Here is a 19825-nt window from a genome sequence, read left to right on the forward strand (position 1 = left end):
GTACTGAGTTCTCTGAGATCGACAGAGCCCATCCGGCTACCGATGAGTCTAATTTCTTGATCGAATTGCCTATACCCATCCTGACTGAAGGTGACATTTATGGGGTAAGAGAAGGCCGAGGCATAATTACGTGTATTTCAGCTGACAAGTAAATGGTCCACAGAAATGTGCAGGAAAGAAGGAGCGAGACTATCTTGCGAGAGTAACACAAATAAATATTTCGCTTGCTATAGTCACGCTTCTTTTATTGAACTGAGTGGCACAGTAACATTCGAAGTATCGAAAGAGAATAACTGTACACTGTTACTCCTAAACCTCAATCGTATTATGAGTGCTAAATGAAAAGGTAAACTCATGTACTGCTGTGCTCGAGCTTCTCCGGAGGCAAATTATTATGCTAACAAATAACCAAACACAGAAATTACCACACCAGAACACATTTATTATTTAAATCAAATGTTGCTGTTGTGGTCTTCAGCCCAGAGACTGGTTTGATGCAGCTCTCCATGCTACTCTATCCTGTGCAAGTTCTTCATCTCCCAGTACCTAGTGCAAGCTACATCCTTCTGAATCTGTTTAGTGTATTCACCTCTTGGTCTCCCTCTACGATTTGTACCCTCCACGCTGCTCTCCGATACTAAATTGGTGATCCCCTCATGCCTCAGAATATGCCCTAACAACGTATCCCTTCTTCTAGTCAAGTTGTGCCACAAACTTCTCTTCTCTCCAATTCTAATCAATACTTCCTCGTTAGTTATGTGATCTACCCATCTAATCTTCAGCATTCTTCTGTCGCACCACATTTCGAAAGCTTCTATCCTCCCCTTGCCCAAACTATTTATCGCCCACGTTTCACTTCCATACATGGCTACACTCCATACAAATACGTGCAGAAACGACTTCCTGACACTTAAAACTATACTCGATGTTAACAAATTTCTCTTCTTCTGAAACGCTTTCCTAGCCATTGCCAGTAAACATTTTATATCCTCTCTACTTCGACCATCATCAGTTATTTTGCTCCCCAAATAACAAAACTCATTCACTACTTTAAACGTCTCATTTCCTAATCTAATTCCTGCAGCATCACCCGATTTAATTCGACTGCATTCCATTATCCTCATTTTGCTTTTGTTGATGTTCATCTTATATTCTCCTATCAAATACTGTCCATTCCGTTCAGCTGCTCTTCCAGGTCCTTTGCTGTCTCTGACAGAATTACAGTGTCATCGGCGAGTAACAAAGTTTCTTTTTTCTTCTCCATGGATTTTAATTCCTACTCCGAATTTTTCTTTTTTTTCCTTTAGTGCTTGCTCTATATACAGATTGAATAACATCGGGGTAGGCTACAATTATGTCTCATTCCCTTCCCAACCACTGCTTCCCTTTCATGCCTCTTGACTCTTATTACTGTCATCTGGTTTCTGTACAATTTGTAAATAGCCTTTCGCTCCCTGTATTTTACCACTGCCAGCTTCAGAATTCGAAAGAGAGTATTCCACTCAACATTGTCAAAAGCTTTCTCTAAGTACACAGATTCTAGAATCGTTGGTTTGCCTTTCCTTAATGTATTTTCTAAGATAAGTCGTAGGGTCAGTATTGCCGCACGTGTTCCAACATTTCTATGCAATCCAAAGTGATTTTCCTCGAGGTCGGCTTCTACCAGTTTTTCCATTCGTCTGTAAAGAATTCGCGTTAGTATTTTGCAGCCGTGGCTTATTAAACTGATAGTTCGGCAATTTTCACATCTGTCAACACCTGCTTTCTTTGGAATTGGACTTATTATATTCTTCTTTAAGTCTGAGGGTATTTCGCCTGTCTCATACACCTTGCTCACCAGATGGTAGAGGTTTGTCATGGTTGACTCTCTCAAGGCTATCAGTAGTTCTGAAGGAATGTTGTCTACTCCCTGGCCCTTGTTTCGGCTTAGGTCTTTCAGTGCTCTGTCAAATACAAAATTTTAAAAACGCGAATTACTCATGACCGAAGTAGTCGTTCAGATCTCTAACGCAAAAATACTGAGGCATATACCTATGTTTCCTTTACTGTTATTACCATCAGCTGTTGATATACACTCCTGGAAATGGAAAAAAGAACACATTGACACCGGTGTGTAAGACCCACCATACTTGTTCCGGACACTGCGAGAGGACTGTACAAGCAATGATCACACGCACGGCACAGCGGACACACCAGGAACCGCGGTGTTGGCCGTCGAATGGCGCTAGCTGCGCAGAATTTGGGCACCGCCGCCGTCAGTGTCAGCCAGTTTGCCGTGGCATACGGAGCTCCATCGCAATCTTTTACACTGGTAGCATGCCGCGACAGCGTGGACGTGAACCGTATGTGCAGTTGACGGACTTTGAGCGAGGGCGTATAGTGGGCATGCGGGAGGCCGGGTGGACGTACCGCCGAATTGCTCAACACGTGGGGCGTGAGGTCTCCACAGTACATCGATGTTGTCGCCAGTGGTCGGCGGAAGGTGCACGTGCCCGTCGACCTGGGACCGGACCGCAGCGACGCACGGATGCACGCCAAGACCGTAGGATCCTACGCAGTGCCGTAGGGGACCGCACCGCCACTTCCCAGCAAATTAGGGACACTGTTGCTCCTGGGGTATCGGCGAGGACCATTCACAACCGTCTCCATGAAGCTGGGCTACGGTCCCGCACACCGTTAGGCCGTCTTCCGCTCACGCCCCAACATCGTGCAGCCGCCTCCAGTGGTGTCGCGACAGGCGTGAATGGAGGGACGAATGGAGACGTGTCGTCTTCAGCGATGAGAGTCGCTTCTGCCTTGGTGCCAATGATGGTCGTATGCGTGCTTGGCGCCGTGCAGGTGAGCGCCACAATCAGGACTGCATACGACCGAGGCACACAGGGCCAACACCCGGCATCATGGTGTAGGGAGCGATCTCCTACACTGGCCGTACACCTCTGGTGATCGTCGAGGGGACACTGAATAGTGCACGGTCATCCAAACCGTCATCGAACCCATCGTTCTACCATTCCTAGACCGGCAAGGGAACTTGCTGTTCCAACAGGACAATGCACGTCCGCATGTATCCCGTGCCACACAACGTGCTCTAGAAGGTGTAAGTCAACTACCCTGGCCAGCAAGATCTCCGGATCTGTCCCCCATTGAGCATGTTTGGGACTGGATGAAGCGTCGTCTCACGCGGTCTGCACGTCCAGCACGAACGCTGGTCCAACTGAGGCGCCAGGTGAAAATGGCATGGCAAGCCGTTCCACAGGACTACATCCAGCATCTCTACGATCGTCTCCATGGGAGAATAGCAGCCTGCATTGCTGCGAAAGGTGGATATACACTGTACTAGTGCCGACATTGTGCATGCTCTGTTGCCTGTGTCTATGTGCCTGTTGTTCTGTCAGTGTGATCATGTGATGTATCTGACCCCAGGAATGTGTCAATAAAGTTTCCCCTTCCTGAGACAATGAATTCACGGTGTTCTTATCTCAATTTCCAGGAGTGTATTATTGATGTCCAGTACCACACTGTTCTGATACACAAGGTTTTTGGTTCTGAAAGTCGTATGAGTGTAACTATTCTGCTCTGTGACGCAGTGCTCGGACCGGGAGACTTATTCTCTACCAAAGATAGACGTAGATGCGGCAGAAGACAGCACCCTGTGGATACACGCTGAGGTGACAAAAACCATTGGATACTTCCAAATATCGTGTCGGACTTCCTTTTGCCCGGCGTAGTGCAACAACTCGACGTGGCATGGACTCAACAAGTCTTTGGATGTCCCCTGCAGAAATATTGAGCCACGCTGCCTCTACAGGGTGGGCCATCGATAGTGACCGGGCCAAATATCTGACGAAATAAGCATCAAACGAAAAAACTACAAAGAACGAAACTTGTCTAGCTTGAAGGGGGAAACCAGATGGCGCTATGGTTGTCCCGCTAGATGGCGCTGTCATAGGTCAAACGGATATCAATTGCCTTTTTAAAAATAGGAACCCCCATTTTTTGTTATATGTTCGTCTAATACGTAAAGAAATATGAATGTTTTAGTTGTGGTAGATGGCGCTGTAATAGTCACAAACGTATAAGTACGTGGAATAACGTAACATTCCGCCAGTGCCAGTTCTGAAGAACAGAAATTTGTTAACATCGAGTATAGATTTAAGTGTCAGGAAGTCATTTCTGAAAGTATTTGTATGGAGTGTAGCCATGTACACACAGACAATAAATAGTTTGGAGAAGAAGAGAATATAAGCTTTTGAAACGTGGTGCTACAGAAGAATGCTGAAGATTAGATGCATTGATCACATAACTAATAAGGAGGTATTGAATACAATCGGGGAGAAGGGAAATTTGTGGCACAACTTGACTAGAAGAAGGGATCGGTTTGTAGGACATATTCTGAGGCATCAAGGGATCACCAATTTAGTATTGGAGGGCAGCGCGGAGGGTAAAAACCGTAGAGGGAGACCAAGAAATGAGTACACTAAACAGATTCAGAAGGATGTAGGTTGCAGTACGTATTGGGAGATGAAGCAGCTTGCACAGGATAGAGTAGAATGGAGAGCTGTATCAAACCAGTCTCCGGACTGAAGACCACAACAACAACACTAAAGACTGCCTGAGTAATACACAGACACGCACGAAATATAAGAGATGAAGCTGAAGAAGACTGACGAAACGTAGAGTAAGCCGGTCTGAGTGGCCCAGCGGTTCTAGGCGCTACAGTCTGGAACCGCGCTACCTCTACGGTCGCAGTTCCGAATCTTGCCCTCGGGCATGGATGTGTGTGATGTCCTTAGGTTAGTTAGGTTTAAGTAGTTCTAAGTTCTAGAGGACTGATTACCTCAGAAGTTAAGTCCCATAGTGCTCAGAGCCATTTTTTTGAAACGTAAAGTTATTCGCCTGTTGTGAGAACTCGCACTACTCTAGTACACTGCTTCTGCTGGTAGGAGGGTTACGACTCGACTGAGGGATGTAACCACTGAAAGTGGCCCTTGAAGCACAAAAACAAATGCCTATCGCATGGTAAATCCACACAGTGAAGATAATGAGTTCTGCTCTGCGTGCTCTATAGGAGATGCCCCACGTTGGCGAGCTTGATGTTCGTTGAAAATCTCCTATCCACGATGTATCCTTTCACGCATACGGTCCACCGCATTCGTGTATGCTGAATAACTTCTGATTTTTCGAGGACTAGAGCAAAGATATCATCTTCCAATTGAATAGGAGTGTCATACAGAAGACTGTTCATATGAATCCATAAGAAAAAGTAGAGAGGAGTTAAACCTGGCGACTGTGTCAAACATAGCAAATTATTACGGGTTGTCAGACTGCACTGAAAGGGAAGCCTTCCTTGGAGCCGTAGGAGAGCAGATGTCGGTTCTCACGCTAGCACAGATGACGCTGGCTTCTGGGCCCAGAGAGCGGTGTGCTTGCTTAACGCTGCCCTCTATGAATCTGAAGAAGTACTATTAAATATTAATGGATCTTTTTCATACTTAGTATACCAAGTTCTTTGGATAACACAACCATATAGTTAAAATATCAAATCAATGAGTTGAATAATACTTTTTACCTAAAACACAAAATAACCATATTAGCATTGTGAAATCGAGTAGAGACTGTAAGATATTCATCTATAGTATCAACTGGAACTATAACCAAAAGATTAGGTTAATATAATCTAATTTTCTGGATTTTTCTTTCGTTTCATTACCACAGTTTTCTGACGTAATTAACAATGCATTGGAAAATTATTATTTCATTGTGTTTTGTTTGTGTGAGGCCAACGGCCTTGGCGCAATGGTAACAGCGGTTCCCGTCAGATCACCGAAGATAAGCGCTGTCGGGCTGGGCTAGCACTTGGATGGGTGACCATCCGGTCTGCCGAGCGCTGTTGGCAAGCGGTGTGCACTCAGGCCTTGTGAGAAAAACCGAGGAGCTACTTGGCTGAAAAGTAGCGGCTCTGGTCACGTAAACTGCCATACGGCCGGGAGAGCGGTGTACTGACCACATACCCCTCCATATCTGGAGCCAGTGAGGTCTGTGGGCTGAGGATGGAACGGCGGCCGGTCGGTACCGTTGGGTCTTCATGGCCTGTTCTGGCGGAGTTTACTTAAGTTTTTTTGTGTGGGTGCTTTCGAAAGTGGAAAAGAGCGTATGTCTTATTTCATTCGATTCCACATTGGGCGATTTGCACGCCGGTGATGTGGATAAAATTATGATGAGGACAACACAATACCCAGTTCACGAGGAGAGAAAATCTTCAACCTGGCCGGGAATCAAACCTGGGCCCACCTGCATGGGAGGCAAGCACGATACTACCCAGCTAAGCGGGATGACTACGCTTTGGAGACACTGAGGGAGTGAATGGGGGACATACGTAAAATCAGAATGTGACATTTTGTTATAGCTGTGTAAATGTAAGAGTGAGAAAGTTGTTGTGTAATAGCGAAATTTGTGACGTATGTCTGAGTAAGTTTGATTTTGTAAAAGGCAGACATAATCGTATTTGAGTATAAAACTTTACTCAGTATTTTGTTTTAATTACATTTCCTTTATTTTCGGAATTACGAGATTTCTCGTTCAAATTACTTGTGGTAATCTGATTGGCTGACATTAGAAATACTGTGAATATAGAAGTGCTCGAGATTGTCCGATGGGCTGCACGATATACTAGCCAACAGGAATTTAGTATTTCCCACTTGTGTCAGTAGGGCTTTGTGCCTCAGCTCTATGAGTCGAAATAGTCGCTCGGGAGCCGTCTTCAGGTCAACACCTATGTTAAATCGCGTTGACCAGATCAATACCAAAATGACGAAATCCGCACGTGTGATAAGTTCTCGTATCGCTGATGATTAGCGACTGCAGTGTTGGGTATTATGTGAAGGTTTCAACTTTGTGAGTGATTTATTTTAGGAGATATTCGCTTGTGAACATTTCAGGTCGTACATAAACTCTGTGTGGCGTGTTTCGAGCAACTGACGAGACATTATGGCGAGCACTTCTTCACAAGAAACCCACCGAACGAGTGAATGTGTTAACTCGCAAGTAGTCGTGAGTCAGTGACCGTTTTGGACGTTAAAAATATTGGGTCGGACTAAGTATCTTCTGGCTGCTTTTGGGCGTTAACTTCTAACAGAGACATCAGTAACATTGCATAACTGATGTCGGTACATTAAATACGGAATTGATAGCCTCTTTCCTTGTTTTGAAGACAGAAAAACAACTAAAAGGAAATCTCATAATTTTTTTTTCAGTAATCTAAAGCAATAATACCGAACGCTCGACAGTGTAACTAACTTTCAGTTACCGCCCATGGACTGGAGTTATGTGGCCTTTGCGTGGTGTTTAGTCGAATTTTCGTCAACGCTGCTTTTGTCGGCTGACCAGTATGTACCATCGCAGAGTGAAGAGGCAGACTGAAGCCTATTTAGGTAGGTGGACAGATTTTGTAAACGAGAGTGGTCAGAGCGTAACCCGCCTCGCCGCATTTAGTGACCGGGAAAAGTGAAGGTCAGTGCCGTATGAACGTTAAAAGCAGCAGTTAAAGCCCGTGTTAAAAATACCCACGCGTGTGCAGATAAACTTTTGAACTAAAGCGATAGAAAAAGCACTTAAACCAAATGCAGGTACTGTGAACAATATTAGCCCAGGGACACGAAACAGCAGGCAGAGAGGTCCGAAATTACAGGAACGCCGACGGAAGCAGCTGGGAGTTCCAGCAGTAACACATCGGCGTCAGGAGCAATTGGCAGCTGTGGACGGCGGCTCTGGGGGCCCAGAAACTGGACCTGAGTTGGCAGCCTTTGGCGGACGGACTCGCAGTAACATCTCGCCGTGCTGACATCGTGCAGAAAAAGCTATGTAGTGTTTTGCTTCGTTTGGTGTGTGAGTGTGGAAAGAAACTTGGCAACATGGAGAAAAGTGATAAGCCTGTAATAAGTGAAAGGAAGGAGCGTGTAGGTTTTGGTGATTCCGTACTTTCAGATGATAACATGATGAAATTTTAGTTCTGATGTGTCTCAAATTAATGACAGTGGTTATCCAAAATCATTATCTGATACTTATAGTTCAATTAGTGAGCAAGACACGGTGGAAGCTGATGTTAAGTTCACATCAGGTCTTGTGAAGGAAATAAAGAGTGAGTCAAGTTCTGAAGTTGATGAAACAAATATAAGTACTACTATTCAAGAAGTAAGCAGAGAACAGACACGTGGTTCTAATGTTAAATTACTACCAGCACTGGAGGTTGGTGAACAGGAAGTTAACATTGCAATCATGTCCCAATACATTATGAAAGAGATTAGGGTATTAGCAGTAAAATAAATGCACTTAAGTGTGATGTGGATAGTAAAATATGTGATCTAGATAATGAAATGAGTAGTAATATGACTAAAAAAGTGAACTTAGCTCTGAAGTGGACAGTAAAATAAGTGGATTAATTTCTGAAATTAGTGAGGGTTTTATAAAGCAGTGAAAACAGTTTGATAATAAATTGAAAAAAATTGAAGAAGAAATTCAGGGCAAATGGGGTCAGAAAACTTTAGGCTTAAGGGATTCTGTAAGAAATGAGATATCACAGCTTAGCAAAAGTGTGAAAGGCCAAATTTACCATGCAAAACAGGAATGTAAGAATGATATTGTAACAGCAAAAGATGAGCTAACTATCCATATCAAGCAATTTGCTCAAGGTAGTAAACAGTTAGGTGAACAGTTAAATGCTGACTTGAGTAAAGCACAGGCCCTAGCAGATCAATTGGTAACACCGTGTAATAAGAACCATAAAATTTTGGCTGATAAAATTAAGGAGGAAAGGGACAACTGCAAACTGTTTGGAAGGCATGTGTGTTCAAGAATAGCTGATTGAGAAGCTAACTTGCAAGAATTTAGTACTACAGCAAATGACTGCCTATTAGACTCTGAGATTAGACTAACAAATGTAGAACAGAAAATTACTAAAAGTAACAGTCATGTAATAATAAATAGCGTTGCAGAGTGCTCTAACATTGCTTATGTTAACCACAGACAGTTTTTGAGATTTGAACCCAATACGGATAAGCATCCCAAGGAATTCTGAAGTGTTTTTGAGGATGTGTTACTTATAAACGGAATGAGAAACAGAAAATAGGCTTTGTGGTGTCTAATCTTATGGGAGAAGCTCATGTTTCCGAATTTTTGCTGCAGATAAGCATAAAAACATGGAAGTTATAAACAGGCTTTCTCTGAGGAATACTGGGGAAAGAAAACAAATGGAAGTCTTAAACAGCTTTTGGCCACGTGAAACGTTTAACCCATAGAAAGACACTATTAAGAGATTTATGCAGAAGTGTGTAAGTATGTAAGCTTACTTGACTCCTAAGTTGGAAAGAGAACAACTTGTAATGGGGTTAGAAAACAAGTTGCCTTCGTACTGGCGAAATAAATTAATTTCTGCACCGAGAGATGGTAGTAACAAGTCCATTAACTACTTGGAAGGGGTAGATAATCTTTTCAAAGAAGAGGAAAATAATAGTAGAGATTATAGGACTCCTGTTAGGCAAAATGTAGTACAAGTAAACGGAATAGGAGTGCTGAGATCTAAATGTCCTCGATGGTGAGTGTTCATCGTAGGTGAGGGTATCATCTGTAGTGCCCCAGTGAAGTGTGGTAGGTCCGCTGTTGTTTTCTATCTACATAAATGATCTTTTGGATAGGGTGGATAGCAATGTGCGGCTGTTTACTGATGATGCTGTGGTGTACGGGAAGGTGTCGTCGTTGAGTTACTGTAGGAGGATACAAGATGTCTTGGACAGGATTTGTGACTGGTGTGAAGAATGACAGCTAACTCTAAATATAGATAAATGTAAATTAATGCAGATAAATAGAAAAAAGAATCCCGTAATGTTTGAATACTCCATTAGTAGTGTAGCGATTGACACAGTCACGTCGATTAAATATTTGGGCGTAACATTGCAGAGCGATATGAAGTGGGACAAGCATGTAATGGCAGTTGTGGGGAAGGCGGATAGTCGTCTTCGGTTCATTGGTAGAATTTTGGGAAGATGTGGTTCATCTCTAAAGGAGACCGCTTATGGAACACTAATACGACCTATTCTTGAGTACTGCTCGAGCGTTTGGGATCCATATCAGGTCGGATTGAGGGAAGACATAGAAGTAATTCAGAGGCGGGCTGCTAGATTTGATATTGGTAGGTTTGATCATCACGCTAGTGTTACGGAAATGCTTCAGGAACTCGGGTGGGAGTCTCTGGAGGAATGAAGGCGTTCTTTTCGTGAATCGCTACTGAGGAAATTTAGAGAACCAGCATTTGAGGGTGACTGCAGTACAATTTTACTGCCGCCAACTTATATTTCGCGGAGAGACCACAAAGATAAGATAAGAGAGGTTAGGGCTCATACAGTGGCATATAGGCAGTCATTTTTCCCTCGTTCTGTTTGTGAATGGAACATGGAGAGAAGATGCTACTTGTGGTACAAGGTACCCTTCGCCACGCACCGTATGGTGGATTGCGGAGAATGTAAGTAGATGTAGATGTCACACAAGAAGGTCTAGAGGATGAGGGGTTTTACTGAAAATAGGAATTACATCAGGAACAGGAATGACAGTTATCAAAATCAGCAAGCTGAGAGAGCAGAACAACATTCCAGACAGCCGCATGAATGGAATATTACGGCTAATGGCAGAATAGGCGATCAGGTAAACTGATAGCAGTCTGTACTGGTGCTAGCGTTTGCAGACCGCCAAAACATGGGTTAAATGCGCCAGCTAACCGCTTTTTAAGCCAGCAGCCAACAGGTGTAACAGGTACTACAAACCTACTGGGGGAAAGGGAGGAAGTGAAAATATTTACTTTTCAGGGAAACGTGGTAGAATTTTGTAAAAGATTAAATGAGAATCAAGAATCTGGACCAGGAGTTATCTGATGAGATTTTGGAGCAGAACGTTAGTCTAACTCAGCACTGAAATACAATAGAGGATCATGTAAGTAACGTGGAAGAAATCACTGTACATGGGAAAAGCGAGAAGGAAGATATACCGGCAGATGAAGTTTTAGGTAGGATAGAGGAGATTCACTCTGATAGTGATGGAGCAGTTTCAGATGTCGAAGAACGTGTGGTTAGAATGGAAGAAAGCCCGTCGGATTGTGATGCAGCTACAGAAGTAGATGAAGCTGGCGGTTACGTTGAAAATTCTGACAACACAAAAGGTAGCGTTGCAAAATCTTAGAGGATTAGAGATGGTGAATGTTTGGAGAAATTTTTTGACTTCTCACTAGTCGACAGATTAATTAAAGCTGCCACAGCTGAAGAGGAAGAAGGTCCCATAAATATGTGCGTTATTTACGGCGAAGTTATAGGATTCGACAGACGTAAGGTAGCAAGAGATTTATTTGAAAAATAAGATCCTGAAGCTTTTGACGAATCATCAGGACAACCAGCAATAGAGGTTTTACCTTTTGGTGAAAAAGTTCTTTGCTTACTTGATTGTGGTTCAAATGTGTGTGTGGTGTCAAAAATTTTATGGGTGCTATTCCCAATCGGAAAAATAGTTATTATGCCAATCTCCAGAATAGACATTGTAGTAGCCACAGGTAAAAACAAGAAAGCTGCAACTCGAAAGGTAATATTACCTGTAAAGATTCCGGGTGAGCTATTGCAGAAGAATTTCCTAATACTTTTGGGGTGAAGTGTGTAGATGTTGGTTGAGGCAGATTTTTTGCAAAAAATACGAAGGGAATGTCGATTTTGGGAATAACGAAGCTGTCATTGCCGTAGATAGGAAGTGTTTGACAGTGCCTTCTGCAGGAAAAAAGCGATATCCGCCAGCTGAGCAATGTGATGTACGGAAAAACGTGTATATCGTGGGGTATAAGGAATATGGAGATAGGGAGGAAAAGTATATACAGAAAGATCATGGGGACAGTAGTAACTAACTGGCCTCAGGGAACGCATATTCTTTGCGACTTCAGGTGTTGACGACCTCCAGGCATCCCATGTTCATGGCACATAATTTCCTTTTCGTTTCGTATTGTCGAGCTACCTCTTCTTCATGTAGACCTTTTGCTACTGTCTGTCCCTTCTTCACTATCTTGTGCATATAATATACATAGAAATAGTGGACGAGGAGTGATTATGTAGTATATATGAAAGTTTTGTAGAATAAGGTAATGTAAAATGTCAGTGTGATGAAATGTGCTTCTACCTGTTTATGTAAAAAGTTTCAGATCAAAGGCACTACTTTTATGATGGACAATGCACAAAGCCAAGTGAATTTGTACAGAGATTCATGTGTACATGTTGTATATTTTGTGACAACTGGAAACTGCAGCAGTTAGTATAAATGTTTTCAGTAATTTTTCATTCTTTGTGTTTGTGTATGTTATAAAAAGCTAATGAAACAGTAGATATTAGCCTTAAGTTGTGAAGATTTTCTAACAGCTGAGAAATGTGTTTATTAGTGCCTGAGAGTAAAGCTTGAAGGATTTGTGATCAGAAGCAAAGAACTTGCAGGGTAAAGAGAGATGTTTTACCGCAGTAACTTGCTTGAGTGAATTTGAGTGTGAAGTACCTTCTAATGATTACAGGTTTGGAATATGAATTGGGCAAGGGTAGGTACAGTTAGTGTACCATTTTCTTTTGATCAGTAATGGTTAGTGCTCTTTTTACTGAAAAAATGTCTGAAGAAGAATTTATGTTGAATAATACATCAGTGGAGTAATGTTATTACTGCATATGTAAAGTCAAGGAAATTCAGAAAATTGTCTTTGTAAATGTTTCGCCCGCATCTCGTGGTCGTGCGGTAGCGTTCTTCCTTCCCACGTCCGGGCTCCCGGGTTCGATTCCTGGCGGGGTAAGGGATTTTCTCTGCCTCCTGATTGCTGGGTGTTGTATGCTGTCCTTAGGTTAGTTAGGTTTAAGTAGTTCTAAGTTCTAGGGGACTGATGACCGTAGATGTTTAGTCCCATAGTGCTCGGAGCCATTTGAACCATTTTTTTTTTTTTTTTGTAAATGTTTCGATAACGACAAACAAATAGTGTACGTATTTGGAAGAAACATGTATAACATTCTTCTTCGCAGGAAGCAATGTAATGGTTGTTTGGCTTAGACATACTGTGTTTTTTTAGGTACGAGGCAGAATTGTACGAGTACCTGACGCACGAGTGGACGTTTATGTTTATAAAGTACCCAGGTGTGGAACTGGTGTAAGAATAAATGTGAAAACAACTTCCCACGCTGTTTCATCGAAAAGTAGGTGCCGAGAAAAACATTTTTCATGTAGACGTTCACCACAGCGAAAACAGATTGCGAAAGATAGGAAATGGTTCCCCCTCTCATGCTATTGTCGAATAGGACAAGGACGCCAACGATAGCGCTTCTCGTGAGAAAACTGTGAAAAAGTGTATTTAGATAAAAGGGAGACGCCCTCCATAATAGCTCTACATTGTGTTGATTACGAGTAGCAAATTTCGGGAATAGCTTACATTTGTAATGAAGTACACCCACCAAAGAGACCTTTATATAAAGATGGTTTCAGTGAATTAATCCAGAAGGCTTTTTCATTACGAAAGTAATAATTTTTGTAAATGGACATTTGATTTGTTGAAAAGAATCAAAAATTCGGATTTTGTAGAAAACATATTTTTTGAAACAATTTTTGTAAACAATTCCGATGTATTGCCACAAAATTCAATTCATAAAAGTTCAATGCATCACCGTAACATCGTTAAATGTTTGAAAATTTTCATTTTTCAATAAACATTTTGTATTCAAAGTTTTGTGAAGACTCTGCGGGTAAATAATTTTCAGAATGGCTCTGAGCACTATGGGGCTTAACTTCTGAGGTCATCAGTCCCATAGAACTTAGAACTATGTAAACCTAACTAACCTAAGGACATCACACACATCCATGACCGAGGCAGGATTCGAACCTGCGACCGTAGCCGTCGCGCGGTTCCGGACTGAAGCGAATAGAACCGCTCGGTCACAGCGGCCGGCAAATAGTTTCCGTTTGCTTGGATAAAACTACGTTGTGATAATAAATTTCTCGTTATATGCACCTCAAATGTAGTCGACAGTAACTTCAGTTCATAGAGGGGTGGACAAGCGGTTCTAGGCGCCCAGTCCGGAACCGCGGGACTGCTACGGTCGCAGGCTAGAATCCTGCCTCGGGCATGGATGTGTGTGATGTCCTTAGGTTAGTTAGGCATCCACCCTCCGTCGCATGGAATCCCTGATGCGCTGATGCAGCCCTGGAGAATGGCGTATTGTAGCACAGCCGTCCATAATACGAGCACGAAGAGTCTCTACATTTGGTACCGGGGTTGCGTAGACAAGAGCTTTCAAATGCCCCCATAAATGAAAGTCAAGGTGGTTGACGTCAGGACAGCGTGGAGGCCATGGGTATTGGTCCGCCTCTACCAATCCATCGGTCACCGAATCTGTTGTTGAGAAGCGTACGAACACTTCGACTGAAATGTGCAGGAGCTCCATCGTGCATGAACCACATGGTGTGTCGTACTTGTAAAGGCACATATTCTAGCAGCACAGGTAGAGTATCCCGTATCAAATCATGATGACGTGCTCCATTGAGGTGGAAGAACATACTGACGAAACTAAAATGAGTTCTAACATGGAAATTAAGCGTTTCCGGACACATGTCCACATAACATATTTCCTTTATTTGTGTGTGAGGAATGTTTCCTGAAAGTTTGGCCGTACCTTTTTGTAACACCCTGTATATACAGGGTGAGTCACCTAACGTTAGCCGGCCGCGGTGGTTCAGGCGCTCAGTCCGGAACCACGCGACTGCTACGGTCGCAGGTTCGAATCCTGTTTCGGGCATGGATGTGTGTGATGTCCTTAGGTTAGTTAGGTTAAAGTAGTTCTATGTTCTAAGGAACTGATGAAGTTAAGTCCCATAGTGCTCAGAGCCATTTGAACCATTTTTCATAGAGGAGTGGTAGATCCCCAGCCTTCCACTCTGGGGGCATGGGGACGAATCCGCCGGGGTGCCGACACATCCACTGTAGTTTCATGATAAGACGTACCAGGAACAAACCCGTCAACAGCTGTTAGTTTGCATACAGAAAGTGTTTTACAAAGTGTATCGGCCGTAAAAGTGGCCTTTTTTTGTGGCTAGGACATTGTTTACTTACAGTAAGAGCTAGAACTGGGGACGCTCTGACGTGACACAAGCGTGGTAATGTCTAACGGTGTTTTGCCTAACTCTTTCAAAGATTCCTGACATTGCCGTGATGTGATTGCCGGAATTTTGAATGCGATCCATTAATACCTCTTCTCTTCTGGGTGGTTTCTCCACAGGAACAAGTCCGGTGGCGTGAGGTCTGGTGATCGTGGGGGCCATTTCCTTCGAGCACCTCTGCCTATTACCCGGCAGTCGAAGAGTTCATTTAACTATCCGCGCACAGCACGTCTGTTAGGTGCGGTCACCCCATCAAACTGCAACCACATGCGTCGCCATATGTCCAGGGGAACATCTTCCAGCAGGCTGGGTAGAGTTTTTTGCAAAAAGTGACGGTAATTTGCCCCAGTGCGTTGAGGTAGACGGACAAGCCCAATGTTGAGCGAAACTCGTTCCTGGTGTCCGTGGACCCCTTGCCCAGTAATGAACGTTTCGAATGTAGTAAAGACCATCCCGATGGAAGGTGCACTCGTCGGTAAACGACAGAATAGCGGTGAAGTCGGAATCACGTGCAAAATTCACAGAAACCACCAGCAAAACCCTAGCCACAGTATTTACATCTACATCCATATTCCGCAAGCCATCTGATGGTGTGTGGCGGAGGGTACTTTCAGTACCTCTATCGGTCCTCCCTTCTGTTCCAGTCTCGTATTGTTCGTGGAAAGGAAGATTGTCGGTATGCCTCTGTGTGAAGGCCGTACCGAACTACTGAGCGTCTCTCCTGCAGAGTCTTCCAAACTTTAAAACATATAGAATGAAAGATGGATTTAAAAAAAAAATTGTGTGCATTTCTTTTGGAGTGACCCTCGTAGTAAACTTACTTGACACAGGCCATGTTTTTACAAAACATGTCGTATTCGTTAATTTATAATTGACTTTGTAGTAAAACATAGCGTGCACATAGGTACAAAAAGAGTTCTACTTAGCGTCGAAGCGAAAACCTGCAAGTAACTTCTGTCATTTGTTACGCAGATTTAGACACAAGGGTCTCTAAGAAAGTTTTTAAACAGCCAGGAATTCTGCCAACAATAAGATCTTTCATAAGGAAGTCTCGAGTCTCAAGAATACCGTCTTCGCCGGTTGTTGTGGCCGAGCGCTTCTAGGCGCTTCAGTTTGGAGCCGCGCTGCTGGTACGGTCGTAGGTTCGAATCCTGCCTCGGGCGTGAATGTGTGTGATGTTAGGTTTAAGTAGTTCTAAATGTAGGGGACTGATGACCTCAGATGTTAAGTCCCATAGTGTTTAGAGCCATTTGAACCAATACCGCCTTCAGAACTTCTAATAACCATCAGAGTGACAGACACAAGCTGTATGAGTAAGACATGAAACTTCAATGCATTTTATCATCGCCACGATGTCGTACATGAGTTGCACAGTTTACAAAGTCCTGCTGAGGCGAACTAAAAAAAAAATGGTTGTGAGCACTATGGGACTTAACACCTGAGGTCATCAGTCCCCTAGAACTTAGAACTACTTAAACCTAACTAACCTAAGGACATCACACACATTCATGCCCGAAGCAGGATTCGAACCTGCGACCGTAGCGGTCGCGCGGTTCCAGACTGAAGCGCCTAGAACCGCTCGGCCACACCGCCCGGCTGACACGAACTATTTTCAGTGATTTCACTGTGCCAGAATCACCGTTGCCAGCGTCTCATATTATAGCAAATAAAGCCTGAATATTAAATGATAGGTACGAAAGCGATAGTGAAACGAATCACTGGTATTTTGGTGTTAGCAGAAACAGCGCGAAACCATTTTTTTTTTTTTTTCGCTGTCGGACACGCTAGCCACTTCAAGAGGCTCACATGGTAACATGGAGGCCAGAACGTTAGCGCCAAAATTGTTGGCGTGGTAAAAGATCGCCTGTGAAGATTCTGGTTGGTTCGAGTACATTAGGGTGGCAGATCGGAACAATTATGTGGTATGAAATGCAAATCCATACGTCCTTCCAATCCAACTACTAACTTTAATATAGAGTCCAATACATGTATTTAATTTGTGATGTGGAAGTGCTCCTTTATGGGCACAAAAGACAGCAGTGAATGATCACAAGGTGGCCACTAATGGTCGCATTAGAAATGAATTACGGCGGAGTCAATACCGCGTGTAATGGGCGTGGCGCGTAGCTATCAGACCTACAGACTCCGCTTGCCGCTTGCCTAAACTTTATTCGGACGGAAATGGACAGTGTTCCCTACGAAGCACCAACCCGGTATCATAAAATTTATTGCGTAACAGGTATTCCCGATCCGTTCGGAACTAACGTCAATTATCAACATCAGTACGATGTGTGACAGTGACGGGTGCGAAGCTTCCGAATGTCGTCACGTAGGATTTGTTGTCATGCGGCATCATTTTATGAAGATTACTGACTGGTTGCTGGTATGAAAGTACACATCTTCCCACCGCACTGCAGACGTGCTCAGTCGTTGACAAATCAAGGAACTTGGGAGGGCAGTCAAGGATCCATACATTCTACATGGCGTTCGTGGTGCCAGCTACGGTATGGAAACTTAGAGTGTCGTAGTGCCATTTGGTATCCTGTCGGTGAAGGGGATGGCAACATGTTTTACCATTCTTGTCGGATAGTGGCGAGCATTCTGCCTCCATCCAACTACTACCATATCAACCCTGTGGCTTAACATAATACGATTCTAGAAGTTGGGGAGGCATGGATCTCGAGGATACGGCTTCATGTTACCCTTCACCATGTCATCTGCGGACACACAGATCATCATAAGCAAATCACGACTCAGTGTTGATCTACAGCATGCTATTGAACGACTCAGTTCACTGTGGCTCAAAACCTTGCATGTTTCTGTGGTTTTCGGTATGATATCAGCTGTAAACGACGGACAACTCGAGATCTCAAGGCAACTCCCAATAATCTGTTCCCGACAGTTCGAGGTGACACTGTCACCTCTGTCCGTATTTTAGCTGTCATCCGCCTAGTCAGGGCCTGTTGAACGGCCTTACGATTTTCTCGTGGTGTAGTCCTTACTGTAGGACTGGCGTATAATCTTGTTGCTACACTGTTGTCCTGAATCATTGCGCTACCGTCAACTGTCGGTGCGGTATGTGAATATGATGCTCCGATGTCCCATATTCCAATGATTCGATCATTCTCCAACTCAGAAATATAGTGATAACAAGCACGTACACGTTGTGATGGATTCTACATCTACATCTACATGGATACTGCGCAAATCACATTTAAGTGCCTGGCAGAGGGTTCATCGAACCACCCTCACAATTCTCTATTATTCCTATCTCGTATAGCGCGCGGACAGAATGAACACCTATATCTTTCCGTACGGGCTCTGATTTCCCTTATTTTATCGTGGTGATCGATCCTCCCTATTTAGGTAGGTGTCAATAAAATATTTTCACATTCGGAGGAGAAAGTTGGCGATTGGAATTTCGTGAGAACATTCCGTCGCAACGGAAAACGCCTTTCTTTTAACGATTTCCAGCCCAAATCCTGTATCATTTCTGTGATATTCTTTCCCATATTTCGCGATAATACAAAACTTGCTGCCTTTCCTTGCTCTTTTTCGATGTACTCCATCAGTCCTATCTGGTAAGGATCCCATACCGTGCAGCAGTATTCTAAAGGAGGACGGACAAGCGTAATGTAGGCAGTCTCCTTAGTATATCCGTTACATTTTTTAAGTGTCCTGCCAAAAAAATGCATTCTTTGGTTGGCCTAGGTATTTAGTTGAATTTACGGCTTTTGAAGTTGACTGATTTATCGTGTAACCGAACTTTAACGAGTTCCTTTTAGCACTCATGTGGATGACATCACACTTTTAGTTATTCAGGGTCAACTGCCACTTTTCGCACCATTCAGATATCTCTTCTAAATCGATTTTAAGTTTGTTTTGATCTTCTGATGACTTTATTAGTCGAAAAACGACAGCGTCATCTGCAAACAAGCGAAGACGGCTGCTCAGATTGTCTCCCAAGTCGTTTATATAGATAAGGAACAGCAAAGGGCCTATAACACTACCTTGGGGAACGCCAGAAATCACTTCTATTTTACTCGATGACTTTCCGTCAGTTACTACGAACTGTGACCTTTCTGATAGGAAATCACAAATCCAGCTACATAACTGAGACGATATTCCATAAGCACGCAATTTCAATACGAGCCGCTTGTGTCGTACAGTGTCAAAAGCCTTCTGGAAATTCAGAATTACGGAATCGATTTGAATCCCTTGCCTATAGCTCTCAACACTTCATGTGAATAAAGAGCTAGTTATGTTTCACAGGAACGTTGTTTTCTAAACCCATGTTGGCTGTGTGTCAATAGACAGTTTTCTTCGAGGTAATTTGTAATGTTCAAACACAATATATGTTCTAAAATCCTGCTACATATCGATGTTAACTATCTGGGCCTGTAATTTAGTGGATCACTCGTACCACCTTTCGTGAATACTGGTGTGACCTGTGCAACTTTCCAGTCTTTGGGTGTGATGCGGACTCACCTGAAAAGTTTCAGTAACGTTAGTTACACCCATTAACGCTCATGCACTCACACAATTCATCATCTTTATGGGTCTGATTATCTGTTTTGATAATGCGTGTATTCGTCTTCGCCATACTGGCGTATCACCCGGCGTGATGGTA

Source organism: Schistocerca gregaria, chromosome X (genome assembly GCF_023897955.1).
Source record: "Schistocerca gregaria isolate iqSchGreg1 chromosome X, iqSchGreg1.2, whole genome shotgun sequence".
NCBI classification, from domain to species: Eukaryota; Metazoa; Arthropoda; class Insecta; order Orthoptera; family Acrididae; genus Schistocerca; species Schistocerca gregaria.